We start from the raw sequence: 8,792 nt of genomic DNA on the forward strand, positions 1-8,792 counted from the left end.
AGTAACTTCTTAATGTGGCAGGACTAATCCATGTTAAAATAAATAAACCTACCATAAAAATTACCACAAAAAATACCAAATGAAATACTTTCATTTCTTTATAAGTGGGTAAACATGCAAAATCAGCAAGGAATCAAATAAATATTTCCCCCCATTGTAGAAAAAAAATATATATATATGGTAACCCTTTTTTTTGTTTGTTTGTTTTTTTGTATTCAATGCTGAGGAGGAGTCTAGCCTAGAAACTTCATAAGGGCTGAATAAGGACTGATACATCTTCCCTGAGAAGCACTCATCCACAATGTGTACTGTTAAGGTATTCCAGGTAGACAGCTGCTAAACAATGAATTTCGGTAAAAGTACTACTGTTTTTGTCTTTATTTATTTATTTTTGTCTTTTCATCATTTATTTGATTTTTATTTTGGCCTTTTTTTTTTTTCTCAGTTTCTTCTGCATCATATATTTATACGTACAGTACCAAACTTCTGATTTTTTTTCTTCAAGACTTATTGGACCATTGCTGTGAAATATAGCATATTTTGTTTGGTCCTTTAGTCAGTTTTTTATCTTTTCATAAATTGCTGTGAGTCTTCTAGCGTATAACTTACTGGGTGTCAATGTGGCTTTTTGGACGTACATGCCTGTATTGTCTGTCTCCCTGCAGGTCAGCCACAGTCTCACTGCTTTTTCTTGTTATTCTTTATGTTTTAGTTTTATCGTCTTGTTGTTTTTTAAATTATCTTTTAACGTTTTTTTTAATTTGAGTACGTGTTGTGTTTTATTAACTTGATATTTCACTCAGTGATAGGCTGTTGTACACCTGAAGTTACAATTAAATATATATATATATATATATATATATATATATATATATATATATATATATATATATATATATATATATGTTTTTTTTTACGTAGAACGTAGTCACTTCCCTTTATTTCTATCATTTCATTTATTTGTAAGAAAGATTGTCAGTTTAGCTATATCTGCGTATACGCTTCCACAATATAAACATGTATATTGCATAGATATATTTTATCAAATGATGGAATTTATCAGTAGCCCCAAATCGATCAAAGCAACGTGGTATTGTGCAAAGCAAACTGATATAAGATTCACAGGCAAGTTAGAGACTTCTTTATATCGACTAGCATGTTGACAAAACTCAATGAAGATATAAAAATGGGATTAAGAAACATTTTGATAAAATAAATCTGATTAACTTAAGTTGCACAACTTAAGTTTTAGTCATCTGACTAAAAATGAAGGATAAATGAATGACATTTGGAATGACAACATCAATGGGGTCAAATGTCATCATCAAATGTATAATCTCATTTTATTATGTAGAAAATGTACTTTGTTAATATGATTTATTGCTTATCCAACCCAGTCCCCTTAGTGCAAGCAATTCTTTATCCTATACCCACACACTTTTTTAGCAAATATTTGAATGAGTAAACCTGGCTTTCTGGTTATCTATGTACTTTTGTAACATGATAAAAATGATTCAGTCAAACTACATTCGGTTACAGGTTATGTCCTTAAATATACTTGTGTGCATGGTGAACTGACAATAAAGTGAGCTGATTTTGAGGTGGAAGAACCCATGCAGTCTCTGTCGCTTCATACTATTTAACTCAAAATGGTTTTGCAGGTGTGTGTCTAATTTTAGAGCTTATTATATGATCAGCTCGCACAAGCTCACAATTTCCTGCTGAATCCAAACCAAGAAAAATAAAAAGGGTGGTGGTCTGGTTATATTACAGTACAGTGTAGACTTAGAACCTGGCTTGCTGAAATGCAGTGATGGATTTTTGGCAGGAGGTGATGAAAAACAATAAGCACCAGATGCTCCTCATTCTATACAGACTGCAGATATCCATCCATGTCCACCTTCTTGCTGAGGTCTGTTGAAATGCAAGACAACATCCAGTGCTTTGCCAGACAAAAGGATAATGTTCCATGTATCTTCTCATCCCCATACGTTTTGTAATGAACAAATGGAGAGCAGAGAGTGGGGCAGAAAGAGATTGTCTCTGCGGATGATGTTTGCGCAATCATAGCGGCATTTCTAAGAATATGAGCTGAATGCAGGCTGCGTACGTTCTTCTGTTTCAGCAGGAAAACATGTCCTTGTGGTGCGACTGAAACAGAAAAACTGTGTTCAGCTCATATTCACCAAAATGGTGCTACAGTGATGTGGAGAGACACAGAGGAGACAATTTTGTCATTATTTTTGATTCCTTCTCGTACAAAAAGTATTCTCGTCGCTTCATAACATTACAGTTGAGCCACTGATGGGAGATAGACTATTCTGACGATGCTTTTCATACCTTTCTGGACCATGACAGATTTTTTTTAAAACAAGCCTCCCGGTTTTCATCCGAATTATCTTAAATTGTCAATGAACGAAGCTTTTATGGGTTCGGAACTAAATGGGGGAAAGTGATTAATCCATTTGTGTCCAAATTTTTCCGGATGGTTTCATGCATATAGTCATGTTAATACTGTGTATCAATAAATTAATTAGAAAATAAATAAATACAAATAATTAGAATGAAGGAAATATTACATCTATATAATAAAAAGGGTATACCTGAAAGAAAAGTATGCATTTAACTGTTTGGTTACCAACATTCTGGAAAATATATTATTTTGTGCTCAACAGAAGAAAGAAACTCTATGAAACAATGAAACTATGAATAGACACATATTGATTAGGTCAAATGAATTAACCTTGCCAAAAATCCTTGATATTCATGAAATTAATGATATTCTTTTTAAATATATGATTATTTAAGTATCATTTGTAGGCTATACCCATGATTGTTTTTTTATTTATTTACTTATTATTGAACATGCAGGTATTTTCATTCATAAATAAATACAAATAAATAGAATGAAGAAAATATTACATCTATATAATAAAAAAGTATACCTGAAAGAAAATTACACATTTTTTTAGGCCCATAGTATTCAGTGGTGATTTCATATAATAATGTAAATTTGTGACTTGTTTGAGTTTCAGCATTACAATGGAATCATAAGCTACTAGTCATAAAATTAATTAGGGTCCTTGACAAATTAGAATGAAATGTATACATATTTAAGATACATATGTCCTATCCTTGTACTGTCATTCCATATTTATATGTATGAGGGGCGGATGAGGTGGGATGAGGGAGAGCTTTTGTGTGTATGAATGTATATGTGCTGTATTATTTCTATGTTGTCTCGAGGACCCCCTTGAAAACGAGATGCTTCATCTCAAGGGGTTATCCTCAACAATAAAATTTCAATTAAATGGGATAAAGGGGCCTCAATACTTTGCCCATTATGAGACATAATGTCATAAAAGTGTGAAAAACATGATCTACATCAATTAATCCCATGTGTTAGCTCTTTATCTTTCCATTCCTTCTTTTGTGTGACTGACTGAAGTTAGTAAACTGCTGCTGTCATCCCCCATGGCAAAAGCAGAAACAGAAGTGGGTCAGTAGAGCTGTGGAAAGATTGCTCTCTCATCTCCTCCTTATGACACTTTATTCCCAATTTAATTAAGATCTACTGTACAGAAAAGATGTCAGCTATAGGGTTAAGTAATGTTTTAGGTGGGATATTATGAAAGGAAAAAGCACTAAACAAGACCAATAACGTTGATTCATTAAACTGTTAACACAGTATACCCCATTTCCCCATGATATGTACTTACAAGTTATTTGGACATTTGACTAAGTTTACAAAAAACTATAGATCTCCTGGAAGATTTATTTTGTTTGGATGATTCTAGAGGCCTTCATGATTATATTGATATATATATATATATATATATATATATATGTCAACAATAAAAACATATTAGTAATATGAAAATTACATTTATTTGGGAGGGTTTGCCTTCGCCATGCTTCCTGGAAGTAGGGGTAGGAAGCTGACAGCCTCATGTGACAGGAAGGAAGTGGATACCTTATTTTTTTCCTTGAAATCCTTTATTTGGTTCTCTAATTGCATGTCACTGAGAAATATAAGATGGATAACATCTAGAAAAATACTTACAAAAGGAAAATGACAACTATAAACTGCGGCAATTATAGTTGCCGGTGGGCTTAAAATTTTCAGCAGTTAAGTATACTAAAACTATAATTGCAGGGTATTTCTATTAAGTACATGAATTTGTAGTATACTTAGCATGGAATTAAGGTTTTAGAATAGTATATTTATTTGTCACTAGGTAGGGACGCTTATTTGGATTTTACAAAATGATCTTTCATACAGCATCCTGAAAAAGGAACATTTTCTTTTTGCTGAGTTTATAAGCTATTTTAATCTATTAATGAAATATTTAAATCTTCGTTGGCATAACCCCCAGAAATTGTCTCCCAGAACATAAACATTATTGTGTCAGGTGATGGATTTCAAGAGTCGCACGAAATCAAACATTGCAACAGATGGTACTGTGCAAAGCAAATTGACATAAGATTTGAAGGTAAGATACTGTTTTATTTATTTTGAAGTGTATGTTGACATGTCTCAAATATTTATTTAAATTGCCACAAATGATTAAATCAATTCGAATGGCTGAAACATAAAATACACTAGCGTGTAAAACACCAAGTGACACTTTATTTATTTAAATAAGTTGATTAATTTATTCACTTTTATGATTGACTCAGAAGACTTCTTCTTAAACTTATTTGGTTATTGTAAATGAAATGTGTCAGTGCAATTTGGAGCTTAACAAAGGCTTTCGTCTGAAAAGAATTGAATCGTGGATGTACAATCATATAAACTGCAGCATGTCAAATTAAAAGTTATGTCATTTTCTAATTTTCTTTTATTACAAATCTGTATGATTTTTGATTGATAACAATTAGTGCAAAGCAATCAATAAAGTTATTAAAGATGTTTACAACTTTTTCTTCAGTGTAATCAGATATGCATCTGAAAAAGGACAGTTTTACAGCTCCAGCTAGGTAATATAAAGATATGTTTTGTGACTTACATTAGCATCACCCATTAACTCCCACTCCCAGGAAACTCAGTGTGATATAATATGTTTTGTGTTCTTGTGGAATGTCTAAGAGGGATACTGGCATCCTACCAAATGTCAGCTTTGTAGTGGTTTAAGAAAAGCTCTTTGATCAGGTGGTAAACACACAGACTAAGCTCTTTAGGTAAGTACCACCTGTGTAATCTTCTGTGGCAGCAAAAGTGTGAGAGGCCTTCACTGTGTTTTTATTTTTATTGTAGGAAAGTTCCTTGACCTTAAAATACCACCAACAAATCAACAGCAGCACATTAGACCAGTTCATTCTGGCTTGTTTAAATTTAATATAGTTTTGCCTTGATAATTTCTGAAAAATAGTCACATATTTGTAAAATTGTGCCAAAGTCTATCTGCAGGTATTCCCATGAATGCAAATCACTGAATATGTAAAATAGGCTAGTTTGCTCTTTTCTGTAAAAAACTAAAAAATCATTAAAAGCGATCTAGAAATATTTAAATAACAATAAGAAGAAGAAGATAATTTTATCTTGGCCAACCCAGTTTCACATAATATAACCAGATGACATCAGATGTAATGTTTATATATATATTTTAGCCACCCGTATAAATCAAAAAAAAAATATTCCATATTTTGTTCCCTACAAATATCATGCAATAAGCGTTGTTGTTTTTGCATGGACCAAAAGCATGCCTGAGTTGTTTCAGACTTTTCTTGCAGGTGTATTAAGCAGTCAAAATAATTTTCATCAGAGCAAAAATGTCCTTTTCAAGAGGACACATTTCTAATCAACTGGGCAGTGTGCAATCACTTAAATAAGAGGTGTGAGTGATTTTACCTTTGTGGTTGTGTGAACATGCACACATATATCTGTCATTGTGATTAAACTTTAACGAGGGACTTGTGTCTAGAGGCACTAGAGAATATAAAATATAGACATGCACAACTATGTCTCATACACCTACTCAGATCTATTCAAATTTCTGTAACGCAAGTAAAAGCTAATAAAAACCTTAGTCACTCCCAGTTACTCTCCATGCTGTGAATAATACAATTAGAAAAAATTTGTAACATTCATTACGAAATTAGACAGCTCTGCTCTGCTACATTGTATCTCATTGACTGCTGGAGGGAAGGATGGTTTCTAGGGGGCTGCTGTAGCAGACTTAACTATCTGCCACTGAAAATGAAGCTGCTCGTTCAATCTGCATTTTCATCTAAGGTGTCTGATATGGTGGATATCCAAACTTGGGGATATTAGTACTGTAAGTGATAGGCAGTGGTGGACTGGCCATCTGAGGCACTGGGAGTTTTCCCGGTGGGGTGCTGTATAATGTGCGCCGGCCTATTGTGTAAATATAAAGAAGGGATTATAGTAAATGTAGGCTACGTAGCCTATATTCGTCTATCGGCCCAGGATAATTAAGGAGTCCAGCCCACTTAAAATTTTTGAATTAATTTAGCATGCTCAAACAAATATCAAGTTGTTTTAGCCAATCAAATCAAAGAACGCAGAGATTTATTGTTCGCACTTCACTGGAGCTGAGCTGCAATTACATTTGAATGCGAGCTGAGATAAGATGTAAACAGCTAAACATGATGAGACAATTCAACAATATTTGCCAGCTGTTTTCAAAAACTGTTTCAAAAGCATCAGACATTAATTTTAAGGCATGCAAACTACTACTGGCCTTTTCGAATTTCTCAGATTTTAATGCCATTAACATTATTTGCCAGTGTACATAGAAACATTAACCTAGCTGTTTTCAGCAGACAAAGATAACAGCGAATGTATGTCGTTTTCAGCATCGTTACTCTAGTCTTCTTCAGTGTCACAAGATCCTTCACAAATCATTCTAATATGCTGATTCGCTGCTTCATTATTTTCAGTTATTATTTCTGCTCAGTTATTTATAATGGTGATAGGCCCCATGCTAAAAAAAAAATAAAAAGAAGAAGAAAAAAAAAGACCCACAGAGTTACCTACATCTAACAGAATGCTGATCTCAGAATCATGTGAAGAGCTTTATTTGGTATTCCTGCTGGAGTGTAAAAGTACTGCTTCAGACTCAGGGAGAGAACAGTCGATTTCTGGCATTCCACTGAAGATCAGGGACTCCAATATTTCTACATGAAGGTCTCTTGGGGAACAATTTAAATGTGCTGAATTTAAGAGTCAACAGCAAGGAAGAAGTTTACTATGAGCTGTGGTGGTGACCATTAGTAGCCATATAAGTGAATATATACAAGTATAAATGCAAAGCGGTGTTTTCATTTTGAAATATTATGATCTGGTACTGCTCAGTCTCAAAAACAGAGTATATCCCCAGAGCAAGATAGAAGGATATCAGTTCATTTTTCCAACTGAACTGTATTATGAAAGAATGACGCAGATGAGACCTCAGCAGATTCCCATCTGACCCCAGGATCGCTACTCAGAGCAGAGAAAAGTGAACTCCTTATTAAAATTGTTAAATCATCTTAGATCATTACTGAAGGGTTTTTTCTTTCTTTCTTTCTTTCTTTCTTTCTTTCTTTCTTTCTTTCTTTCTTTCTTTCTTTCTTTCTTTCTTTCTTTCTTTCTTTTCAGCATGACTTAGGTCTATAATCGTGTCAGCTATTTTTATATTAAATTTACACTCTTTTACTATTTCTCTCTTCTATGATGTCCATGAAATAAATGTCCATGAGCTGGTAAGAGTATAGCTGGTGATTTTGAAACGCCAGCAACGTAATTTGGGAGATTGCTTGTTTGACTCAGGCTGAGAACTCAAATTTGTCCCCACAGGTCACTCCTTGACAATCAGTCTACCATCTGCCCCCCATTAGGATGTACTGTTACCTCCATAAGGAACTGATTCATGCACTCCACTGCACTTTTGGATAATGGAAAAGCATTTTAAGGGTCCAACTAGAACATACAATTGTTCTTGTTTGTTTCATTTTTTTGTGTCAGCTGCTCTTGTAGATTTTTATTCTATATGAGGGTCTATAGCACATTAACATATTTTTGTTACTAATTGCAAGTCAGTTTAGATAGATGTTAATGGATTGTTATAGTCTCCGTTACAAAACATCATATGAAAGTATACAGTATTGTCCGAATTACAACACAGTTTGGTAACACCTGAAAATAGAGTTCAGTTTGTTAAAATGATAAATAAAGGGATAGTTCACTCAAATATGTAACCTCTGATATCATTCACATCAAGTTGTTTGAAATCTGTATGAGTTTCTTTCCTCTACTGACCACAAAATAATATATTTTGAAGAATGTTGGTCCCCATTGATTTCAATAGAATTATTATTATTATAATTTTCAAACTATTGGAGTCAATGGAAACCAGTAACTGTTTGGTTACCCAAACCACATTCTTAAAAAAAAATACATATATTTTCCATAGAAAATAAATAAATAAATAATACAGGTTTGGAATTATATAGTAAATAATGATCCATTCCATTAATTATATATCAAGAACTAACAAGCAACAATACTTTTACAGCATTTATTAAACATGTTTCCTGGGCACAATTATTGTTCACTTAGAACTGCAGGACTGAATGAAAAACAAATATCAGCTACTTCATTATTTAATCAAGAGTCAGGCCTAATCAGAGGCCGTTAACACTCTGCATGAAATGATTTCACTCATCTAAATCCCTGTAAAATGTCTCCATTGCGGTTGCCATAGTGAGAGGACTTCTAGTGCAGACAGTAAATTGTTGTGATTTGTTCATTCAAAACTACCATTTCCTATCCCTCATACAAAGCTTAT

Source organism: Carassius auratus, chromosome 26, assembly GCF_003368295.1.
Source record: "Carassius auratus strain Wakin chromosome 26, ASM336829v1, whole genome shotgun sequence".
NCBI classification, from domain to species: domain Eukaryota; kingdom Metazoa; phylum Chordata; class Actinopteri; order Cypriniformes; family Cyprinidae; genus Carassius; species Carassius auratus.